Below are 23,597 nucleotides of genomic sequence, written 5' to 3'. Positions count from 1 at the left end.
GAAATTCTATTTAAATATCAGTAAAGTTTTTTAACTTTTTGAGCCAAAATCACCAATTTCTTTCAGTTCAGATAATGACTAAATTCCCAAATCACAGAGAGTTAAACCAAGACTAAACTGAAATTGTTTCATCAGAAATGAGTGCATTTATAATCTACAGTGGATTTCAAAGCTTGATCTTGTTCCTGTTTTACACTTACAGATAAACTCACAAGTAGAATTTTATCCAGTCATTCCTCCAGAATTTAGGTTTCTTGACTTTCTAAGAAAAAGACTAAATGTCAAAGGCAACTAAATCACCTCTATTAAGATCTTTTATTTTTTTCTTTCACTTCCTAAATTCAGTATTGATCTACATATTCCAAGACAGCCAAAAGCAGACTTTTTATGAATAGTTTATAGACATCTGAAAATATGGAGTTATTATAGAAGGGTGATACAGTTTATATTTCAGTATCATGAGCAGAGTTATTGCAATAAAAATTTAAAAATTTGCAGCCATTATAGCTACAGTTCTAAACAGCATTTTCATAATTATGTAACTTATTGTAGCATTTCTGCATATTAATTGTCATAAAGAGTGTTACAGTGTGTTTTCTGATATCAAAACTCTTCTATTATATGAAATTGCTGTTTAATAAGAAACAATTACTTATATGCCACAGGAGATACATCCATTTCAACCCTTTCAAAGTTTTAGAAAGTGGGCTTACAGTAAATAAATAAAATAAAAATAAACCTACATAGCATTACAAAATTTTCTTAGGCTAAAAAAAAAAAGTTTCTATTTCTTCAAATATAATTTTAAAGAACTGAAGTTTCTGATATCCTTGGGAAGAGCATTCCAAAACCAGCTCTTGGAATACAATAGAAACATATTTATGTATTGTAAAGAATGTTCGTCACATGCATTACTCATACATTTTAACAAAGCTCTCCAGTGTGGGGAGTAGCTTTAAATCCAGAATGATCCTTAAATTTGATGGTTGGCATCCCTATTGTCCTCAGAGGCAGCCTGAATTTGTTCTGAATTTAATACGTAATCTATATTCAGGCTATTTTTAAGTCTCCTTTCTCCTCAGAGCATATGATGGTGTAGTCTTGTAGGATGCATTCATAACCATTCTGTCTGACACTTGTCCCATGAGGTGTTGGCAAAGACCAGTGGAGAAGATGGAGACACAGAGATAGTGTCTTTTCCTGTGGTATGTAAGGTCATCCCTGTATAGTATAGAGTATATATTTGAAACACATAGCATATTAAAGTTGACCTGCTCAAATGTTATCCAAGAAAGAGGCTGCTCGTATTTCTATGCACAGTGATATAAAAAAGTATTTGGAATAAGTAGGGTAGATTCCGACAAGGTAGTCTAATTAAAAAAAAAAAAAAAAGCAGCCTTTAGTTAAGTTGTTTAATGAATTTGTGCTAAATTATACTGTACATATCTAATACTTATAAAACTGAAAAACAACAGTTCACATTGTCAAATTATCTTTTATTTATTTTAATGAGACAACCAGAAATTGAGTAACTTTCACATGTCTAAATCCAGTTGTATCTCATAATGTCCATAACCCAGCAATAAAAATAGAGAACAATATTTTCAGTTGATTTTTGTATTTCGATATTATCAGTTTGGAATAAAATCTGAACTTTCACTTTTTTATTTTATTTTAATTATAAATTTATTTTTAACGGTGGAATCTTCAATGATGTTACGCCTCAGTGTAGTGAATGTGGGAAACTTTTTTGGTAAGTGTCACAGTGTTCCTCTAGAGAAAGCAAAAGTTGCTTTTTAGCAGTGATGTGGCCTTACTTGTCCTCTCACATTACAGAAAGAAAGTATGGTTTGACAAGGGATAAGGAAAGTTGCCCTCACCTCCAAAGCCTCACCCATTCTGAATGTTATTTTGTCTTCTGTGTCACTGGTCCCTGACTGGCCAGTCCCACAAGAGGAGAAGTATCAGTGAATGCTGGTACATCGATAGATCACATTTGAGATTTTCTACCAGCAAAGAAATCAAGGATGCAAAAAAAAAATGACTGTAGTCATCATGCAAACCTTTATGTAGGTGCTGAAGAATGGATAAAGAAAAATACTTGTTTACAGAAACCATTCAAGACTACTAAGGACAGCTTGGTAATGACAATAGTGACTGGACATAGCTAAAAATGAGAAGTTCAAGTTCCAACCAAGCTTCAGAAATCACAACAGCATGGGACTGCACATGGAAATGTATTGGTGGAATTCTTCTGCATATCAGGATTTGAGAGACTTGAATATTATTCCAGTAATATGCATTTGGGTGCATAAGGATAGAGTTATGCATTCTGTAATGAATATATCATTGGTAATAACATCTTATTTTTTTGGAAGGAACATTGATTCTTAGCTGAAAAATGAGTGAGTGAAATTCAGGATTCTTTGAGTGAATTTAATATAACTGCTTGAATTGTTACCCTCCAAATGAATAGGATCTTGTGGTCACAGACCTTATGGGAATTTAAGCACAAACTGTTAACATTGACATTAATGCTCATTCACTTTCTGGACTTCTCTGTCAGCTGTGAGAGAGCCCAAAAGAGCTAAAATGTTAATATTTGCAGTGTTCAGAGATATCACTTTATCAGCTATGCTACAAAAGAAATGGGGACTGCGCTGTATCATATTTTTGTAAAAAACAAAGAGTAGGTATGAAAAGTTACTATTTGGTAAATTTGTATTCTTCAAAGGCTGTTCCATAAAGGATATTTTATTAATTTCCTGAATTTAAATATGAGCTTTCTGACCACATGTGATTTTCTGGGCCTATGTCAGAATCCGTACAAAACCATTCATAAAGCAATGGGACCTCTACTTGCTATCCATTTCTGTTTTGCAGGTAGTAATTTATGCCAGGACAGAGCAAGTTAAAACCTCATAATACTGATCATCTAGTTTTCTCCCCTAAGTTGTGCAGGTATAAGCAATGTAGAAGGTGCAAAGCAGAGTACAACTATCTATATATAAAGTTATATTTTAAAGTATTTTCAGCACAGATGATGTCAGAACAATCCAATGATAAACAGCACAGTGTTGTTTTATGTAGTAACTACAAATATATCCTAATGCTACACCCATACCATACTGAAATAAAACAGTATTTCATGCATTTTCTTCCTTTCATCCATAATCTGTAATGGTTACCATGTAAGAAACAATATCAAGGTTTTGGATCAGAATGTTCAATATTATATAGATGTTATTATGTTTACTCATAAAGAAGCATTTACATCAATAGAGGTAGAATAGTTCACAGAATCTAAAGTAACTCTATTATTATGATCATAGATCTAATTTCTCAAGTAAGATGTTTTTCTTAAGTTCATTGTGCTGACCTTATGGAGTATAGTAAAAATGGAAGTTAAAAATATGAACTCAAACAACAAAAGCAGTTAACTTGCATTCCATTTTCACCTTCACCTTTTTTTTTTTTTAATGTTTAATTTTTATCAATATAACCTGTTTTGGTTTAGAGCCAAATAATAAACTATTTAACTGTAAATTCAAATTTAATTTTATATCATTTGTGTCCAGTCAACCAATTTGAACTCAATTAAAGGCATCCTATAGTACTTTTTCATTCATGTTAGCACAACCCAAAGTAGAGTTAATTAAAGCATCGTCAATGTAAACATGCATATAGTATATGTAAAAATAATGTGTAGATTATTAATGGAAATAAAAAAGTAACAGATACTATAAAATGCACTAATATCTATTTTCTGTGCTGTCATTTAAGTCTTTACATTGATCAATACATTGTGATTTGATTGACAAATAAAATGTTCAAATGTTAAAACTCTTACATCTAATGTAAATGCTGCTTAATTTTTCAGGCCCATTGAATGAAAATAATGAAATCCTTGATGACTCACAGACCAAGATTTTTTTCTATATTTTAAATTGTCAAGTTTCATCATGGATACTAATTTATCATGTCTTTGATTGCCAAGATAGGAACATCATTTTGTTCTATCATTTTTTATATCATTCCCAAGGAGAATAAAAGGATTTGCAGGAAACATTAAGTAACAGAACGTTCTCTCAATTGAGGCCTATTTGGTCACAATATAAAAGATGAACTAAGTGTGAAGACATGAGGAATTGAAGCTGAAGTCTTATATATGCTGGAGGAAGGTCAGAGTTTGTGTACACAGAGAAGTCAGATTTTGTTCATAGGGTGTGTATGGATTTCAGAACTTTTAAAACCATTGTCTTAATAAGAGAATCATTTCAATTTTTAAAGCTGAGTCCCTTTTTATTCAAGGTTGGGTATGTAATGCCCAACTGACTAGAAGGGCTGAGAGCTATCAGCAAAGAGAGAGGGATAGGCTAACAGAATTATACAGAAATGTCTGTCTTCTACTACTGAACTGTGTTATACCAACCTTGTGAACAACACCAGTGGACCAGAGTCTCAATCTCCCAGATACTTTGCTTGTAGAAAAGAGAGCAGAGAATATGCAGTGAGTTGGGAAGTGAGCTGCAGTATTGAACTGTGACAATATGGCTGCTTGGTAAGAGCAGATAACTCATGTTCTGATACCTTACTTGTGTTGTTTAAGCTATTAATTAAATATTTTTTCAGCCACCTGTGTAGGGAGGACATCTCTGGAGAAAAAGGAGTAGATCAGAGTTTTCCTGGCTTAGGAAGTTTACATTTCCATATAACTTTTCTGTGAGTGAAGATTATAAAGAGTCTGGGTCCAACGTGAATGCTCAGAGATTTGTTCTGTGTATTTATGAGCAAAATCTGTCCAAATGCAGCAAAAGTGGTAAACATCGTGCTGCTCTGAAATGAAAACAGAGGTTTTATGTATTTCTTCAATTGTTTTATTACTTTAAATTCTTTAAATATTCTTTTTATTCTTTAAATATTACTTTAAACATTAATTTAAATCTCTCGCTTATGTTGCTTTATGACTTATGGTGTCCCAAAGACCAGAATAGGAAACAAGGACAAAGCAAAAAGTAAAAATCAGTTTCTGCTGCTATTATACCTATTCTATAGTTGAACAGACAGACTTTGCATCTGTGTATTCTAGACATTTTAATGTTTTCAGTATCTGTATGCCATATAAGGAGGACATTTTGTTTTTCATATAGAAGTGTGTAAACTCAGGGCACCATTTCTGAAAACATTCAAGCAGCTTTGATGTATGTATGAAAATTTTTGCTTGGTTTGCTCAAGCTTTGTGGGTGCATCTCTGTGTACAGCCCAAAGTCCAAAATTTAGACATGACCAAGATCTACTAAATCAGGACTTGGTTACCACCAAACCCTGTGAATAAATAAATATTTTCTGAGAAGACACACATGGGATGCTACTGAATAGTTTGGTTCTCAGTCTCTGCCTCTCCTACTGCAATTGGGTTTGTAAAGATTCCTGGAACTAGCCCTCTCCTAAAGGACAGACATGTGAAGGATATCAAGGTTTGGGTTATGGGAAAGCAGAAGCAACATGATTACTTTTGAGAGCTTTAATCAGTGCCATAAGTTTTAAAGATACCTGTCCCTTCCCTGAATGTTGTTTGATTCAGTGCTGCTTTTAGATAAATTCTTTAAGTTGTGTTAGAAGCAGAGATCAGAATTCAAGTCTCATCTTCATAAGTAGTGCCTCCTTTATCTACAGTCATGCCTATTTTTGCATGCTTTCTCTCTGTTCCCAGAGGCATTACAAATGCAGTGAAATGCTTTAAGGTATGGTTGTGATTTTCTTTTTTTTTTTTTTTTGGTGAGATTATTACTATAAAAATTAGTTACAGAGATAGGTAATATATGAAAGAGGCTTACGAGAGAAATAAACAGGAAACCACAATGCCCAACAATGATATAAATGCACATACGTGCCCAGGAGTACACACTTGGTTTCCAAAGGTAGTGGAAAATATGGCATCTATAAATTTCCAAGCACCTAAGAGGAGGAGTTGTGATTGTACTGAGTTGCCTGGGTTCTATGAAAGTGCTACTTTGAGTACCTAAGAACTTTTGTGAATCTAAGTATAAATGAAATTTGAAAATATCATCTCTATCATACTAAAAAAATGTTCCTGTAAGCAATTCACACAAGTCATTGGCAAAGTCAGGCTAAGAATGACAGTACTGTAGTCCTTTGAGCAGCTGATATAGACTGCACCTATTTGGAGCGCAACATGCTATTGGCACAGGAGACTACTCTGACAGCAAATGCTATCAAGCTTGCCAAGTCAAGTACTGTCACCAATGCTGTATCCACAAGAGCAGAAGCTAGATGTTGGCCTGCCACCTGGAACATTTGTATGATTACTTTTGACTAATGTGCTGAAGAAGGAGGAGGCATTTAATCACCTTTAGTGCTTTTAAGAGCCTTGCTTTGCTTACCACATACTGTGAGCTGCAGACACACTTGAATTTGATGGCTTAAAAAAACCAAAGCTTTCCAACAGTATTGTTTGTTAGCACAGTACATCATGTAATGGAACAGCTGGGAGGCTTAGTAGCACTCAACAGTAAGCAAAACAAAACAAAACAAAAATATGACAAAAATAGTAATAGCAAAAGGCACATTTCTGCTATGACCTTCCCTATGATCTCTTGCCATATCTAGTTTGTAGTAAGCATTCTCTTCTCACAGTCTGCAATTTGGTAGCAAAGGTGTCTCTGTGTTACATTATTGTTTGGTCTTTTGTGGTTATTGACAACGTCCTGCTTTGAAGACTCTGTAACATAGGATTACTAACAACTGTTTGTTTGTTTTTTGTTTGTTTTGCTTTTGTTTTCTTTTCTTTTGCTTTTTACTTTTTTTTTTTTTTCTTTTTCTGAAGCAGTATTACATGACTCTAGAGATCTCTAACTCTCACACCAGAAGACAGAATATATAGATAGAAGGGCTGGTATCTCTAGATTTAGACTCCCTTGAGAGGACAGAAGGAAAAAAAATAATCTGCTGTGTTTTGGTGTACAGGGCCACTTCATGTGAGGATTATAAAATCAAAAAAGCAGCAACAACAAAATAAGAACACTCACAGAAGACCCCGCCAAACCTTAAGAAATCAATCTGACAAGTCTTGATAGTTATGCTGTGATCTCTTCATCTTGACAGCCTGAAAGAAAGAAGGAAAGCTTCTCAGCTTTTGATCTGGTTGCTAATGCAGTCCTAGACTGGTACAAAAATGAAAATGCGATGGCTTTTTTTTTTTTTTTTGGAAGATTTGATGAATCATAATTTCACCCAGTTGCAATAGTTTTGCCTTTATGTAGCTTTAAAGATCAAAACTTTGTAAACAACCATCCTTACTTCACTGTTAGAATATTTTTGTTACCATGTTGACAGCATAGTATTTGATACACATGCATGGGAAAACTAGCTAGTTTCTACACAAGGGATCTCGTCAGTTAAACATACAACATAAATCCACTTCCAGTGTTTTATTAGTTGAGAAAAGACATCACCTTGAAACTGAACAAACTTAGGTGAGACCATTAATTAATTCTTCAACAACAACAACAAAAGTTTGTCTTAAAAGTAAAGAAAAAAAAAGTACCATTGAAGCACAAACGAGCAATGTCAGAAATTTTGCAAGAGGTGCAAGAAGAAGGAAGTCTCTTGTGTTGATGAGTCCAAAAAAATATGCAGCATTGATCTCTGGACATTTGTGCTTCAATCTTTTCCTTTGAAGAAACCTTCTCTTCCTTTCTCATTGATAGGACTGTATTTAATACAATCTGTCTCTGATTTGTTCAAATTTATATTTAGGACAGCCATAGCAGATCCTCCAACACTGGTAACTCAGTTGGTAGGACCAAGGCGCAATCTGGGGAGAAAAGCTGGGTGGAAGCAATGAAGTAAAATGGGTGACATAAGGAGTGATTTTCCTTATCCTGGAGAGGGACTTTAAACAGGTCTGATGATTCTAACTCAAGAAGTGCTTTATTTCTCTCTACTGACTGTATTTGAACACCTGGCTTGGAAATTGAAATTTACACTGGAAACATCTACGTCATAAGAGAATAATCCTATTGCAGGACACAAATTAAAAACTAAGCAGTTCCTTGCAAGTGACTAGGTTTAATTAACATCACCATTAAAACTGCCCCACTTTAAAATACGTTATTGTTAGCAGTTTCAAAACAACCAAAGGTTTATTATCAAAAGGCATAAAGGCAATCCATTGGCATAACTCCTGAATTGCTTGAATTTGTATCCCACATTTTTTCAATGTCATACTGGAGATTCTGACCTTTGGCTTTCAAGAAGTAAATATATCTCCTAGAAGTGTTCAATCACATCTGCAATCCTCATTTAGATGTTTCAGTAGTTTACCAAGTCTCAAATCATACTGAGTACCTAATGTTTAGTGAGCCGAATTAATCCTTGTATAACTGCATGAAGTACAGTATAAAGATGAAAAAGGACTGACAATGTTACCAGAAATGAAAGCATGGGATTTTCTTTTCTTTAAAAATGTTAAAAGTATCTTCATAATTAACTATAGCAACTATTGCAATCCACCTTTTTTATGGGTTGTCTTAAGACATCTGAAAAATAATATATTTAAATAAATGTTCTCTTTATTACATATGGCAGTTAGGTGCACTTTTATATGTCTGAAATTGTGCCAATATTATTTTATAATGAAAATGCAAAAACCCATACCCTCATCCGTTTATGGCTTTAAAGAAAATGAGCAGTCAGCTAAATGTCTGAGATATTGCAGCTCACCATTAGCAGAAAGCCAGAGAAAAGAGATGTTATTTGTAACTCTGTTTAGATATAGATATGGTTGAAGTCACCTCATGCTTCTGCTTCAAATCAGTTCCAGAGACTGACTGGCTTTCACCTCTCTAGCGATTTATTTTTTTCCCCCATAAGATAACTATCTCAAGCAGGATAGGAAGTCAAGCTCTGCAACAGTTTTTAAGATAACTTTAGCTTTTAGAATGTGGTTAGCAGTTTCAACTTCACGTATGTATGTTAGCACCCTGTAGATGTTGCAAAGTCCAAATGGAATATCCTCCCTATCCGCAGCCTCATACAGGAGCTACCAGTCACAGTCAAAGCAGTAAGCTTTCCATTGTGTTATATTACCTCTGTTAAGATATACCTTTAGGTCAGATTTTTTTTATTATTATTATTTTTTACTCCCATTGTGATGGGAGTACTTTGAAACTGTTTGGACACAAACCGTGTGAATGAAGAGCTTAGTACATTCCAAGTAAAACAAAGTGTTTCCCTTAACTGGTTGCTATAACATGTCTTATTGGACTGAACTTCAGCAAGCTGGGTAGCATCCAGGCCTCAAACTCTGCCAGACATGAAAAAAAAAGTCTGAAGAAAGAAAACATTGTCTGGGTGAAAAAAAAAAAAAGATATGGAACTTCATAATTTCCCTGGGTTCACAGCTATTGACAGAAAGAGGTTGGTACAGAATAAGTTACAGGATTGAATCCCATGGGACTTCCCAGTTTAATTTGCTTAAGATAGAAGGAGAGGTTAATTAATGGTATCCTATAGCATTGGGTTGGGAGAAAAGAACAATACCACTGTGTGTGTCATTTTGCCATATTTTACTGTCCCATCAACAGTACTTCACAGTTAAATGCTGTCAAAGATCAAGTTGGATCACAAATGTACACAACCTTCAATACAGCTATTCCTGAAGAAAAAGAAAACCTAATGATAATCTGAGTGTTTTCCTTTTTTTTTTTTTTTTAATTTCCTCGGGGGGGGGGGGGGGGGGGCAGAGCGGGGGGAAGGGGGAAGGATTTGCTCTTAAACAAGTAAGTAAACATGTAAGTTAAGCTTAAAGTTTTCCCATGTTCACATTCAATTTTCATTGATATTTCCTAGAAAAGACAGATGAACACCACATAATAACCAGTATGAAGACTAGGGAGACTGAAGGAACATCAGTCATTGCAAAAAGACTTATGAGAAAATGCATAGATGGTTTATATACTTAAATAAATGACACAGAGGAAGTGTTTTCCAAAGGAGCTACAGAGAAGTGATAGACAGAGTAAACTGTATTTTACTCTGTGGTGGGCATTAAGAGTCTGGTTATCAACTGATGAGGAGATTCAGAACCAATGAGTCATATTACTATTATAATTACTTGTGTCTTTTTGTAGAACTACATTCAGTAGAGCATTTAAACAAGTGTGATATTTACAGACAAATTTTCACACTTCAGAAATTCTCTCACAGTTTGATACAAAATATGGACTTAAGTCCTTTGCTGAATTAAAGCCATAAGTTTCTATACTTATTTATGACACAAAATTTTGCATAGTATGAAAACACCCTGGTAGTACAGATAGTACCAGTTCATACATGTTTTGAGATAGTGCAGTACTTTTTTTGTTTTGTTTTTATGTATTTAGTGGTTTCAATATGGTGCCTATAGAACACTTTTGAAAAATTTATATTCCCTGGATATGAAAATTCCAGAGTGAGACATTTCTCCTTTATGTAAAAATATGGTTCTACCACCAGTTTGACATTGTAATGTTAATTCAGTAATACACAATTTCTCAGGTATCTGCCATAGTGTTATTGGGGTATCAAAAGTAAATATGTAAATATTTTATACATGTTTTTAAATTTGTAAATATTTCGGATGCCATTTATCTATGAATTCAAATTTACAAATGCTTCTATTCTATGATTTCAGTGGCTCTTGTAAGCTTCACTGATAACAAGATGAGAAATGCAGATGAAAGCAGAATGGATGCCAAGGCTCCTCTGCCAGATATGACAGGCAGGCTTGCTTTGCAATGTAATGCTATATGTTTTAGCTTGCTATTTAGTTAATGCAACTTTATCCTTTTTTTTTTTTTAATCTTAATGAAAATATTGATATTCAGAATAACATTCTTACCTGCTTAGTCCTAATGTAATTGGAGTTTCAAAGCAAAAAATAAATATATGACTTTTAATCAAGCAGTCTCTAGTCTTGTCTTTCATTTTATGAATTGAAGACAAAAGTGGTCTTTTTGAATTCAATGGTTATGGTTATACATCATATACACAGTTCAAAAACCCGTTTTCACATCAAAACAAACAAACAAAAAAAACTTCTTTGGCTTCAAGGAAGTGGAGAAATTTAGAGAAGTGTTATCCTAGACTGGAATCACGACTCACAGGTCAGTTCATACTAAAAGTATTTTGTTAATAGCTGGCTGGTGGACAAACAACTTGCATGCACATAATGTGACTGAGTACACCATCAGACAGGCAGTTCAACACACAAAAAAATATGTATATAGTACACTTAAGTAACAACATTGTTTTAACAGAGCACTAAGTCAGTGATATGAGAACTTACGGCCTGAAGGCAAGAGCAAAAGAAAAGCCCTATTCTTACTTCACCTAAATTTTATTTTATAAAAAATATTTCAACACTTTTTCTCAGTTCCCTCCTGAATTAACCTAGGAAAAAAAAAAAAAAGGAAAAACAGAAAAGTGCCTCAGGGACTTAATTTCTGTTTGTTGTATAATATTAATCAAATAAATTATGTTTTTATAAAAAAAAAGTTAAATATTTTTGCCAGTTTATGATGTCTGAGCATATTGGTCAAATCTTTTTGTTTGTTTGTTTTGTTTTAGGGCAGGCAGGGGGAAAACAATGAAAATAACCAACCAACCAAAAACAAAACAACCACACATTTACTACACTGATGCAAGAAGCGAGAGACAAAGTCTTTAAGGTAGGTTATATAAAGCATAACAAATGTTAAGCCATGCATGCAGTCCTACAGATTGAATTAAATAGAAAAGATCCCCTAAACTTCAATGTTGTTTGTGCTATGTGCACACTATTGAAAAGAAAAAAAAAAAAATCTCATTTGATAAAAATGCATGTGAGATTTATTGCTGTCTACATGCACTCAAATCAGACAATGACTTTACCTAGCAGTGGTTTAATTTCCTCTTTCTCCTTTCATTGTTGCCTCTCTTTCCACCCAGCAGACTAAAAACACCTTGACTATGCAGATTTGGGGTGATCTAACCCCAGGTGTTGCAGTTGTTGACCTGTAACAAGAAAGAACTAGCAAGATTTTTTTCAGGGAAAAAATAAATTTTAACAATAAACGTTTTCAGGCTAGGAGAGCATAGACAAGGCATGGCTGAGCTTGGTCTCCTCCAAGCTGCTGGCAGGATTCATTAACATGCTGTCTTTACAAATACCTAGCACTTAAAAAGAATATAGTTGACCTCATATTTTATATACAAGGTCAAGGACCATGCCTCGATTACAGCCACAAGTCATTCCACCTGCAACAGCTGCTCTTTGTGTGATAATACCTTTGTCTCTTAAAACTAGTTCTTCTGTCTGTTCTGAGATCAGACCTTCCTCTTTCAGACTTTGCTCTCTGCAATTTTTGAAAGTCATCTGGGCTCATCCAGAATTGCCTCTATGTTCTGCTGGCAGCATTTGCTTTTCAAAGTGTTGTTCCATTTGTAGTCTTCAACTGAAGAAAACAAGGAGACCTTGAAGAAAACAGGGAGATCTGTAGCCTTAAGCTACCAGAAGCAAGGGAGATAAGGAACGAAAGTGAGAAAACCAGGAGGAAAACAGATAAAGGAAGATTCCAGACTAATCCATGGTAAACCTTTGCTCATTAAGATCCATTATCATATTAAGAAACACACCCATCAGAATGCAAATATATGGAAATATGGGATTTGATGCCCACCCCACCACTGGTCCTCTGTAACACACATGCTCAATGGAGATAAATTAAGCAAGCTAAAACAACCAATCAGAAGTAGATAGAGAGTGTTAGAAGTTAGCTGTGTATAAATAATGGTTCTTCAAGTCAGAGCTGTGCTTGCTTTTTGAAAGGTTGCTAAGCACCTGCTTCAGCAGAATTGTATAATTATTTAATTAAAGACCTTAATGGGGATTCTGACTCTGTGTGCTTATTGGCCAGGTACACTGAGAATGAACCTATGGAAAATACATTGCCTTGGCACCTAAGGGCCGTGGAGGTACTGAAGCTATTTTAAATTGATGCTGGTGCATTCAACTTGCCTTACACTTGGTCATAATGAATACACCTGTATGTGATAATTATGGTCAGTGTTTTCTGCTCTCTATACAGAACTGAGATGAGGCTGACTCCCTGCTAAATTGAACATCTCTACATGAGAACTTAGCAAGCAAGATGTGAAAAGTATTAATCCCCGTATTTGTTATAGCTGTAAGAAATTTCTCTATTAAATATGTTTTTTGTTTGTTTGTTTGTTTTGTTTTTGCTAGTGTGTGTTTTCATTGGGATCTTGAGGATGGGATGCAGATATAGCAGAAACTGTCTTTTTCTTTACAGCCATATTTCTTCCTGAGTGGAGCTACTTCCTTTTTCAGCTCTGGAGTCATCCACCTTACTGTTTTGGTGCTCCTACTACGCTGTGATAACAAATGGTAGTGGCTTTTGCTCTCATGCATGTTTTAACAATCAGTCACTTATCCAGGATAGCTTCTTAATCTTTTCAAGTACTTCAACATTTTTAGCAAAGTCTGGTGAAGGGGCTGAAACAGCCAAGAACTGGGTTTCTCTTTTTGAATCAAAATGTGGTATGAAGCAGTGCTATAGTGACTATGTTTCCTACCTGGTGAGGATACCTGCCTCTGTTCACCTTCAGTGTGACAAGGAAAATGTCAGTCAGAAACTTTTGGTGAATTCATTAGGTAAACGTATTAATTGAATGCTTGACTGCTGCATACCCTTATTATTGAACTCTTGGGCAGTGGTCTATACATACACATCCTTTTCCAGTCCTCCACCCTCTACTTTCTTCCTAGTGTTTGGAAGATTCCTATACTCCTCACCCCCCCCACCCCCCCACCCCCTTTGATTTGAGGATGTAACTTGCAATAGATGCACAATTTCTTACTTCAGATTCTTTTGCTCTTTTGTCCAAAAGCAAAGACAAGCTCAGGAAGACAGTTACTCTGCAGAAAGGTTTGCAGAAAAGCTGTAGATGGGAAACCTTCAGAACATCTTATTGTTGCGCTCTAAAAATAAGAAGCACAACTAAAGTGTCTCTTTATGTTCTACTAAACCTGAAAGGCTATTCTTGATCTACTCAAGTACATAGACAAGTTTTCTAACGCTGAGTATCTGAATCACTTGCTTGGGGCTCCCAGATAGGACACAGGACTTACAGAGAAACCAAGTCTTTTTGGAGAGGAAAAATGAGGTCAGGTATAATGTCCTAGGCACCTAAAATAGTGATGAATTCTTAGGAAATTTAATTCCACTTCCAAACATGCTGTAAAATGTAGGCACAAATTTTAGGGGGAAAGGGTAGGATATATCAAGTATAACCAACTCTTTCCAAGTTATAGCAACCCCTCCTTTTTTTTCTTCTCTCTTTTTTTTTTTTTTTTTGGTTTTGAAGTTATGAGAAACCATTACTTGATATATATATATATATACATATTAAAGGAACAAACTGGAAATGCTTACCATGATATTGTGAGAAACAAAGTTGCATTTTTGCAATAGAAAATGTTTTTGCAGTGGAAAATTCCACTAACCTTGCATATTCAAATGTGATTTTGCAGGCATAACAGTGGGGAGTAAGTTAAGCAGATAAGGGGAAGGTCCTGCTGTCCCACAATAAGGAGGATAGCTAAGAAAAAAAAAAGATGAGTAGTGTGAAATCAGTAAAAATAAAAAATCATGGACCCTCTAGTCACAAGAGAAGAAGGGAAAAAAATGGAAAAGGAGAAGTTAATGGTTGGTCAGATAAAACTGTACATATATGGTATAGTAATAAGCATCGAGTAGATTGTGAACCTGTAGTACTCAGCCAGTGAGGAAACGGGAGGACTCAAGAGTTGGGTAATAGGGAATATAAGGTTATGATATACTTTTACTGGGTGCTCCGGCTTGCAGGACACCTGCTGCTGTAATCACGAATAAAATAGCTTCTGAGAAGACCCTGTGTGAGAAAATTATTGATGTATTTCTCACTATATATTGCATGTAAATTAGTTTTTCCATCAAAACAATATGAATTTTTTGGTTAAAATATTTCGTATATTCCCTGGAACTTGCAGCATTTTGTTCTAAAGTGGTTTTTTTTTTTGTGTGTGTTTTTTCTTTTTTTTTTTTTTTGAAAACTATATTTGATTTACAGTGACAGAGACCTTGTCATGGTTTTGGCTGGGATAGTTTATTTTCTTCACAGAGGCTCACATGATGGTGTGTTTTGGATTTTTGATGAAAATAGTGGTGATAACACATTGATGCTTTTAGCTGTTGTCATTGCAGGCTTGTCATTGCATTAGAGGGCAAACATAAAGCTAAGGTAACTAAATATTTTGAGGACAAACTTAATACTGGCTTAAAATTTTGAGGATGTGGCCTTTCAGCTGTGGACAACGACAAGACAGCTGTGGACAATGACAAGAGACAATGCAGTACTACTTATTGAATATATCAAACAGAAGGCCAAAATTCCTGAGATGAAATACAGCTTTGCTTGATACATGGCTTTATAAAGTGGAATGCAACAGAAAAGTTTAACTTCCAGTGTATCATGTTTGTCAAATACTGTACGTGAAAATTTTAGGAAAGTTGAATAATTCTTATGAGAAGTAATAGGACACACATTTTTCACAGTCATGGGAAAATTAATGAGAATTTATTATTTAAAACATAAACTCAGCAGTGATAAAGTCATGAAGGATTTTTCTTCCATGAATATCCTTATCTGTGTTTACATCCCTTACCTTCTCCTCTAAAGAAATAGCCATGATAATGGCCTTATAGATGGTTTTTTCTGATCTGTAATAAATCCAATGGGCTAAATTTTGATTCTCTTAAATCTTTGGGATTATTCAATTTTTGCACTAATTTTGCAGAGATCAAAACTTGGTCTTGTAGACGTAAATCATTTCTGTGATTTAAATCAAGTCTAGCGTCAAAAATCAAGATTTTACTTAAATGTCATATTCAATCACATAAGAACCTAAGTAGGTGGTCATGGATTTATGGTTAAATATGATATAAGACATAAGATATTAGAAGCATCTCTAGAATGAAAATAAAAACAAAATATCTTCCTAAGTTATCTAGTATCCTTTTCATAGTTACTGAAAGATAATGATACTTGTGTAATTACTACTTTTATTGCATAAATAATTAAATAGCTTCAGAATCAATTGCAACTTGATTATATTTCCACCATAAGAAAATGGCCAAGAAATTTACATCTGATTTATTTCTCGGTAAAGTAATTAAATTCTTCTTGGTTGTATTCTGAAATAACGATATAACTTAAAAGTTGAATGATCGCCTTTATTTGAAATGTTTACATCTGTGTAGAATATTGTAATCTCTGCTTTTTTCAAGTAGGTTAACTTGAACTGTTGAACTTGATGATCTTAGAGGTCATTTCCAACCTAAATTTTTCTGTGATTCTATGATTTGAAGTACTCTTTAAAAAAAGAAAAAAAAGTCTGCCAGTCCAGTTTAGCTTCTCTTTGCTTTAAATGCATAATGGTTTACTTTGCATGTTTTACTTTACAAAGTATGTGCGTGTTTTGTTACAAGCATAGCTTACCTTTCACAACTGATAATTTTCAGACCTTTATATACCTTAGTGTTTCTTTTTATTTATTTGTTGTTGTTAGGTTTCTAACTTTTAAAACCATTGATGTAAGAAACCAGATGTTTCATCACTTCCAATTGACAGAAAAATCATTCTGGAATCTTTCATATGGTTCCTATTGGCAAGAAAACTAATTTCACATAATCAAGTGGAATGCCTGCTGTGCAGGTCTGGCTTTCAGACCTAGCTGGCAACATCTTGGTGATATTATTAGTAGTGAAATGCTGTTTTAAACAGCAGAAAAAATATAGAATTCTTTCAAATGGTTCAGGTAAATACTCCATTTTTAGAATAAGAAAAGGTTGAGAATTATTTTGGGAAAGCTGAGATGGAGATAAATGTTCAATTTGTGAAAACTTCATTGGGAATAATGGCCATGAAGATCGTCTGCACTTGAAACATCTCAATTTAAGTAGTCCTGCCATGCAGAAAAACAGTTGCCTAAGGCAATGGTGCGATTATTGCTACCCTAGCAGTAGTGCAAATTTCAACTTGTCTTTTCCATTCTTTTCTTTCCGTTATCCCCCCCCCCTTTTCTTCCCCTTCTCCCCCCTTTTCTTTCTCTTCGCTCCTCTTATCTCCCCCTTCCCTCACCCCTTTTCTCCTTCTTCCTCGCCCCCCCCCCCTTTTTTTCCTCCCCCTCTCCTCCAGAAGGCTTCTAAGTCAGTTATTTTAATTAACTTGTGGATTAAACCTGCTGTAAACATCTTCAGTCTGGGAGCAATTTATAATTAAGATAAACCTGTTGCTTTGGGGCTAAAATCAATGATATACCACGCTTTGCCATTCAGTCCTGTAAATCTATGAATACATGTGAATTTGTAAATGCATAAGGATCTTAATGTACGCAGAAGAAACGCATGTTTCATAAACAATAAGGACATGCTAAACGTGGTAACAAAATTACTCTTCAAAATATTTTTTTCAGAGATATAGCACACCAGATATGTTGTTTATTTTTTAATATTGTTTAAATATGTATTTAGATAATAGGCCATGGTTATGATGAAGGAGCTACTAGAGTTTACCATTTTAACTCTCATGTATATTACGTTATGACTATTTAATTTTTTTTCTCTAAAACTCTGCTCCCAAACGGTATTTGGTACTTCCTTCTTCAAAATCGGTGGAAATTGATAGCTGTTATCTCCCAGGATTAAACTCTTCAAATGATGTTGATTTACAAAGACTATCTAAATGACATGAAAATGGCAAAGTTATTGGCTCTGGAGTGGCTCTGTACACTCCAGACATGTTCTTGAAATTCTGCTTTGGAGCTGAGCATGTTCATGACTCTGAAATCAAGAAAATCTTTGAATCTCTAATTAAAGATCATGACATGTAATCAGCTGCTCTTGATGTAGAATGTACAATTGCAATTCCAGAGTTGTCTTCTAAACAGAGCCTACAAAGCAGTGAAGTTACAAAGATTTTTCAATAAATCTATACTGAAAATGCGTTAGCATTGAAACATCAGATACTGCCCTTTAGCAGACAGAAACATCCAAATTTGCGTGTTTTGGTGAGTTTCGTGCAAAATAAGATGGGGGCTTGTGTCACCTAATTTATAAGAGATACAGAAGCTACCCTTCTAGTGCTAGCTAGTCATCTTCATTTTCTCAGAAACTATTGGCATCCTAGCTGCCTTCAGAGGCAAGTTACTCCACACTTGTTCGATATGTTTTAGGACAATATAATTCATGCTGCATTAATACATATCTCATTTATATATGGAGAGCAAACTGAGCATTAGTGAAGTTTAATGTTAGGAATTGTAGGCATACATAAATCCATGAGGAAGGTTTTGCATAAAGAGAATATTGAACACTGTTCACTTTTGAGCCCTCATTTTTTTTCTTTTGTAGATGTGAGTCAGAGTATAAAATCAGATTGTCATGGGCATTAGCATGTTTTTAATGTGATTTGTAATAGAAAGTGGCCTGATATCATCATGAGATCTCTGTGTTATTTCTCCCCAGTCTTGGGAATCTAGAGAGGTCCCAGTTGAGTGGAAGCTGGCAAACGTCTCAATTTTCAAGAAGGGTATGAAAGACCCTGGTAATTACAGGCCTGTCTGTCTCATTTCAGTGCCTGGTAAAATTATGGAGAAGATTATTTTGGGAGTTTTTGAAAAACACAAAAGACAACACAGTTGTTAGTCACAAACAAGATGGGTTCATGAGGGGAAAGTCCTGTTCAACTAACTTAATTTCCTTTTATGACAAGGTTACCCACCAAGCTGACCAAAGGAAGCTAGTTGATGCAATCTTTTTGGATTTCAGCAAAACTTTCAATACTGTTTCTCACAGTATCCTTCTGGACAAAATGACCAGTATACAGCTAGACAAATACATAATATGATGGGTGAACAATTGCCTGATGGGTTGGACTCAAAGGGTAAATAAGGTTACATCAGTCTTGGGTAGTCCCTTGGGGTTCCCCAAGACCTCATTTTAGGGCCAATTCTCTTTAATAATTTTGTAAGTGACTTGGATGTAGGACTCAAATATATACTATTTAAGTTTGCAGGCAATACTAAATTGTGATGAGCTTGTGATTCTGTGGAGAGTAGAGAGGCCTTGCAGAGAGATCTTGAGAAATTAGAGAACTGGACAATCACCAACTGCATAAAGTTTATCAAGAGCAAGAGATGGATTCCTCACTTGGGACAGGTGAGACTGGGAGGTGAGAGGCTGGAAGACAGCCATGTAGAGGGTTCTGGTTGACAGTAAATTGAATATGAGTCAACAGTGTGCTCTGACAGTCAAAAAGGCCAACCATATCCTGGGGTGCATCAAGCATAGCATTGTTAACTGGTTGAGGGAAGTGACTGTCCCACTCTGCTCTGCATTCGTGAAGCCTTACCTTGAGTACTGTGTGCAGCTTTGGTTATCACAACATAAGGACATAAAACTATTAGAGAGTGTTCAAAGGAGAGCTACGAAGATGGTGAAGGGTTTAAAAGGCAAGGCATATAAGGAGCAGCTGAGTTCATTTGGTTTGTTCAGCCTAGAGAAGAGGAGACCGAGGGGAGACCTCATTGTGGCCTGCAGCTTCTTCACAAGGGGAGCAGAGGGGCAGATGGTGGTATCTTCTTTCTGGTGCACAGTAATAGGACCTGAGGGAATGTCAAAGAACTGCAGTAGGAGAGGTTTAGGGTGGATATTAGGAAAAGGTTCTGCACCAAGGAGATCGGGCACTGGAGCAGGCTCCCCAGGGAAGTGGTCACAACACTGAGTCTGATGGAGCTCAAGTGTTTGAACAATGCTCTCAGACATGTAGTCTGATTTTTGAGTGGTTGTGTGTGGAGTCAGGAGTTGGAATTGATGATCCTTGTGGGTCCCTTCCAACTCAAGATATTCTATGATTCTGTTATTTTGTGATTCTTTGCTTTGACCTTTGTATGTCTTCATAGTGTGATAGCATATCTTCTGTCCAGTTCAATGGCCACCAACTCCTGTAATGCTCAATAAAATACAAAACAGGAAACTCAGATAAAAACTAGTGTCTTGTTTGCAGGGAGTTTTAAGCACTTCTGCCTCCCCCTGAAGCCAAGAAGAACAGAAGACTTTAAAAGTCACCTACAAAATCATGATGTGTATTGTGAGTGTTTTAAAGGCAAGGAGAATACAAAATAAATGTGAAAGTCACAGTTTAATTCATCTCTCTTTTCTTAGGGCATCAGAAAACTATTTCTTTATATCTCCCATGCTCTTGTCCAGTGATATAAAAAAAAAATCGCATCGACTGTCCTCATTCCTAATTTTATCATATTTGTGAGGCATATTTAAATATAACTTTGTCCTTTTACATCTTAAATATATATATTTATATACCTATTTTTTTATTTCCAAAATTGAAAAAAATGTATTTGAATGGGAAATGTGTGACAGGAAATTATTGTTTGCATCATGCTGAATACAAGAGAGAAGATGTCTGTGTGTGGGTTGCAAGTGAAGAAAGCTATAAAAGGAGTGCTGCAAATAGAAATAAAACCAGCATAGTATCACAGAAGTAAAAGGTTACTGTCTCTTAACAATGTGAGAGAACTGGGATGACTAAGTATATAAGTCCCAGAGTTTACAGGCAAAAGGAGAGAATGTAGGGCAGAAGCAAAGCAAATGCACTGTGCTGTGGGGAAATTCACCCACAAGAAAGGAGGAAACAGGTTTCTGCACTTCTGTCTACCTGCTATATTCCCCAGAAGGAGCAATGAACGTGCCATATGGAGTATGAGAGGTGCTGCCTGAAGAGGGGAAATAATCTACTACTGAGATTGACTTGTGTGACATTGTAAAATGACAAGACACCATACTGTAAAGCTGTGACAAGTCCCATAGACTGTTCAACTGTTTATCTGGAGACTGAGGTCTCTCCTTATCCTCCTTCTTGACAAGTAGCCTTGGCTCTCTGCTGCCTGATAATTTCCTCTGGGGAGGGGAGGCTCAGGTGCTTATTTAATCGAAAGACTGGCAGTACCATTTTGGTGAGTTGGCATGTCTATGACATTCCCAACATGGAAATAGTATACACGTTTCCCCAAAAGCATACAGGAAGATTCAAATATGAATAGTAAATAAATGAAAGCTTCAGTAAATGTGACACAACACTTATTGCAGTAGACTTGAATACAAACTGTGGAAAATGCAGGTAGATCAAAGTTAACATTTTCAGACTATCCTTAAGTTGCCTGCTGCTTAAATAATCACAGTATCATTACCACTAGGAGTGCCACAGGCAAATTCAATCAATCAAAGTCACACAAAAGCTTTGAAACAATACAATCTGTCCAAGGCTTCCACTTCAACATTTCTACCACATGGTTCCAAATGTAACCGATTTTCCTTCTTAAAAGTAATACTCACTCCTGCTTTTGACTTATTAAGCCTAAGGGGCAGGAATAAAAAGAAACTGTATTATTTGAATACATACTAATAAAGTATGTGGCTTTAAGAGTTTGACAGCCTAAGTCACAACATAGTCAGAGAAGAGGAGAGAGAGGAAGAAAAGGTTGAAGATACATCTACCTGGGATATGTACATTCTGGAATAAGTGGGAGTAAAGTAAAAGAAAAGGGAACTCCAGTTTCTGTTTGAGGTGGCTGATGAATTTAAATCACGTCTCTAAAGAGGAATTTTTAAAAATTATTATTTTTATTTTGCAATTTATGTATCATTCATCTCTAAGGTGACATACAGTTTCTAGGGAACAGTTTTGAAAATTTAAAGTACTAAAAGAAAGCCAAATTTAGGCATTTTTATTCAAAATATAATTAAATACATCATTGTGTTTCCTTATGGAAATGTAAGTCTTGTCAAGAAATTTTGACTGGTCACAAAAAATGGAAAAAAAAAATTGCTTTGGGGAGGCATGTATTTGAGCTCAGCAGATTGATCTGCTGAATAAGTGAAAGGCAGAATTGCAATTTTATTTGTAACAAAGACAAGTTAAAGATTTGTTAAGGATTTAATTCTCTCTGCACTTGGTCTTCTCTGTGAAAGAAAAAAATGAATTAAGTTTATATGAGTTTGATAAATTGAAAATAACATGAAGAATTCAGAGGCCTGGTTAAGTCTACAGAGCTGTATTTTGCTCTCCAAGACCATTCTTCCCTAAAAACCTTGACCTCTCAATTACAGGCGTGACTAGCTTCCTCAAAAGCTTTTATTTAAATGTGGTTTTTTCTATGTCACAGATCACTTATTGCTAGACTGTTAGCAGTGTGACTGTGATAAACATCTTCCCTGCCCTTAAAGTGTTTTTCTCTATTATTCATGAACTCACCTATTTGTGATTAAAATAACAAACTCTGATTCACTATCAAAAAACACTTCATGGTGTTTAAAATGGAGACAAAATCTAGAAACTGAGAGACAGAGAGAAAAGTGAGTGAGAAAACTGAGGGATTAAAGCTGTGTGAATCGGAGGGAAAAAATGTGGTTTGTTTGTTTTTGTTGCTGTTATTTTTGCTTTGTTGTTGTTTTTTCTGCCTGATGTGAAATGGTACAATCAAGAAAGACAGATGTCAAAATATGTACATTTTGTAGAACAGGCAAGCTTGGAACAAGATTCAAGGCCCGGTAGAGAGCAAGGACTTGGTCCCATTTGTCTGCTTAGGATATCCCAGTGTGAATCTACTTGTGGTGTACTTTTCCAGTCCATAAGAAACCACACTGTAACTTTTGAAAACCTTTCCTATGGGTGAGGCAAGTCAAATGTGTTCTTGGTCATAATCATAGGATCATTGAAAGGCTTGAGTTGGAAGGGACCTTAAAGATCATCTAGTTCCAATCCCCATGCCATGGGTAGGGACACCTTCCACCTTATCAGGCCCAAGACCTCATCCAAACTGGCCTTGAAGACTTCCAGGGATGGTGCGTCCACAGCTTCTCTGGGCAACCTGTTCCCGTATCTCACCACCCTTTGAATAAAGAATTTCCTCTTAACATTTAATCTAAATCTCCCCTCTTTCAGTTTGAAACCATTGCCCCTTTTAAATATCATTATCTGCCTGAGCAAAGAGTCACTCTCCATCTTCTTTGTAAACTCCTTTTAAGTACTGAAAGGCTGCAACGAGCTCTCCCTGGAGCCTCTTCTCCAGGCTGAACATCCCCAGCTCTCTCATTTTTAATTCACAGGAGAGGCGCACCAGCCCTCTGATCATCTTTGTGGCCCTCCTCCAGACCCACTCTAACAGATCCACATCCTTCTTGTGCTGGGGACCCCAAAACTGAAAGCAATACTCCAAGTGGGGCCTCAAGAGGCAGAGTAAAGGGGGACAATCAGTGCCACTTTTCTTTATATTGATGGTGCACTGGTATCCCTGAAGAACCCTACAAAGTTGGCAGAACCATCATGGCCAAGCTTGAATGTGCAGCACTGTGGGATCTTGTATACTGGACAATTGAAGAACAGTTCGTTGTCTAGCAGCTCAATATGCCTTTAGC

At 35.6% G+C, this 23,597-nt stretch overlaps 2 long non-coding RNA genes across 4 annotated transcripts; one reads left to right on the top strand and one right to left on the bottom strand.

Annotated features, from left to right (window-relative positions):
* Positions 1 to 2,684: 2,684 nt before the first annotated feature.
* LOC308187695 lies at positions 2,685 to 12,824 on the bottom strand. Of its 3 annotated transcripts, XR_013944871.1 has the most exons (5): positions 12,723 to 12,822; positions 12,439 to 12,516; positions 11,935 to 12,057; positions 7,050 to 7,126; positions 2,685 to 4,836 (listed from the first exon to the last, which is right to left on the bottom strand). It is a non-coding gene; the product is annotated as an uncharacterized lncRNA (long non-coding RNA). The 3 variants fall into 3 exon arrangements; XR_013944870.1 differs by lacking the exon at positions 2,685 to 4,836 and having other exon boundaries at positions 5,998 to 7,126; positions 12,723 to 12,824; XR_013944872.1 differs by lacking the exons at positions 2,685 to 4,836; positions 7,050 to 7,126 and adding an exon at positions 9,715 to 11,454 and having other exon boundaries at positions 12,723 to 12,819.
* A 134-nt stretch (positions 12,825 to 12,958) lies between these two features.
* On the top strand, positions 12,959 to 20,713 carry LOC308187696. The gene is made up of 4 exons (XR_013944873.1): positions 12,959 to 13,017; positions 13,131 to 13,229; positions 19,173 to 19,322; positions 20,170 to 20,713. It is a non-coding gene; the product is annotated as an uncharacterized lncRNA (long non-coding RNA).
* The last annotated feature ends 2,884 nt before the right edge of the window (positions 20,714 to 23,597 follow it).

Source organism: Anser brachyrhynchus (genome assembly GCF_964034855.1).
Source record: "Anser brachyrhynchus genome assembly, chromosome: 1".
NCBI classification, from domain to species: domain Eukaryota; kingdom Metazoa; phylum Chordata; class Aves; order Anseriformes; family Anatidae; genus Anser; species Anser brachyrhynchus.
This window is presented reverse-complemented; position numbering and strand designations above follow the sequence as displayed.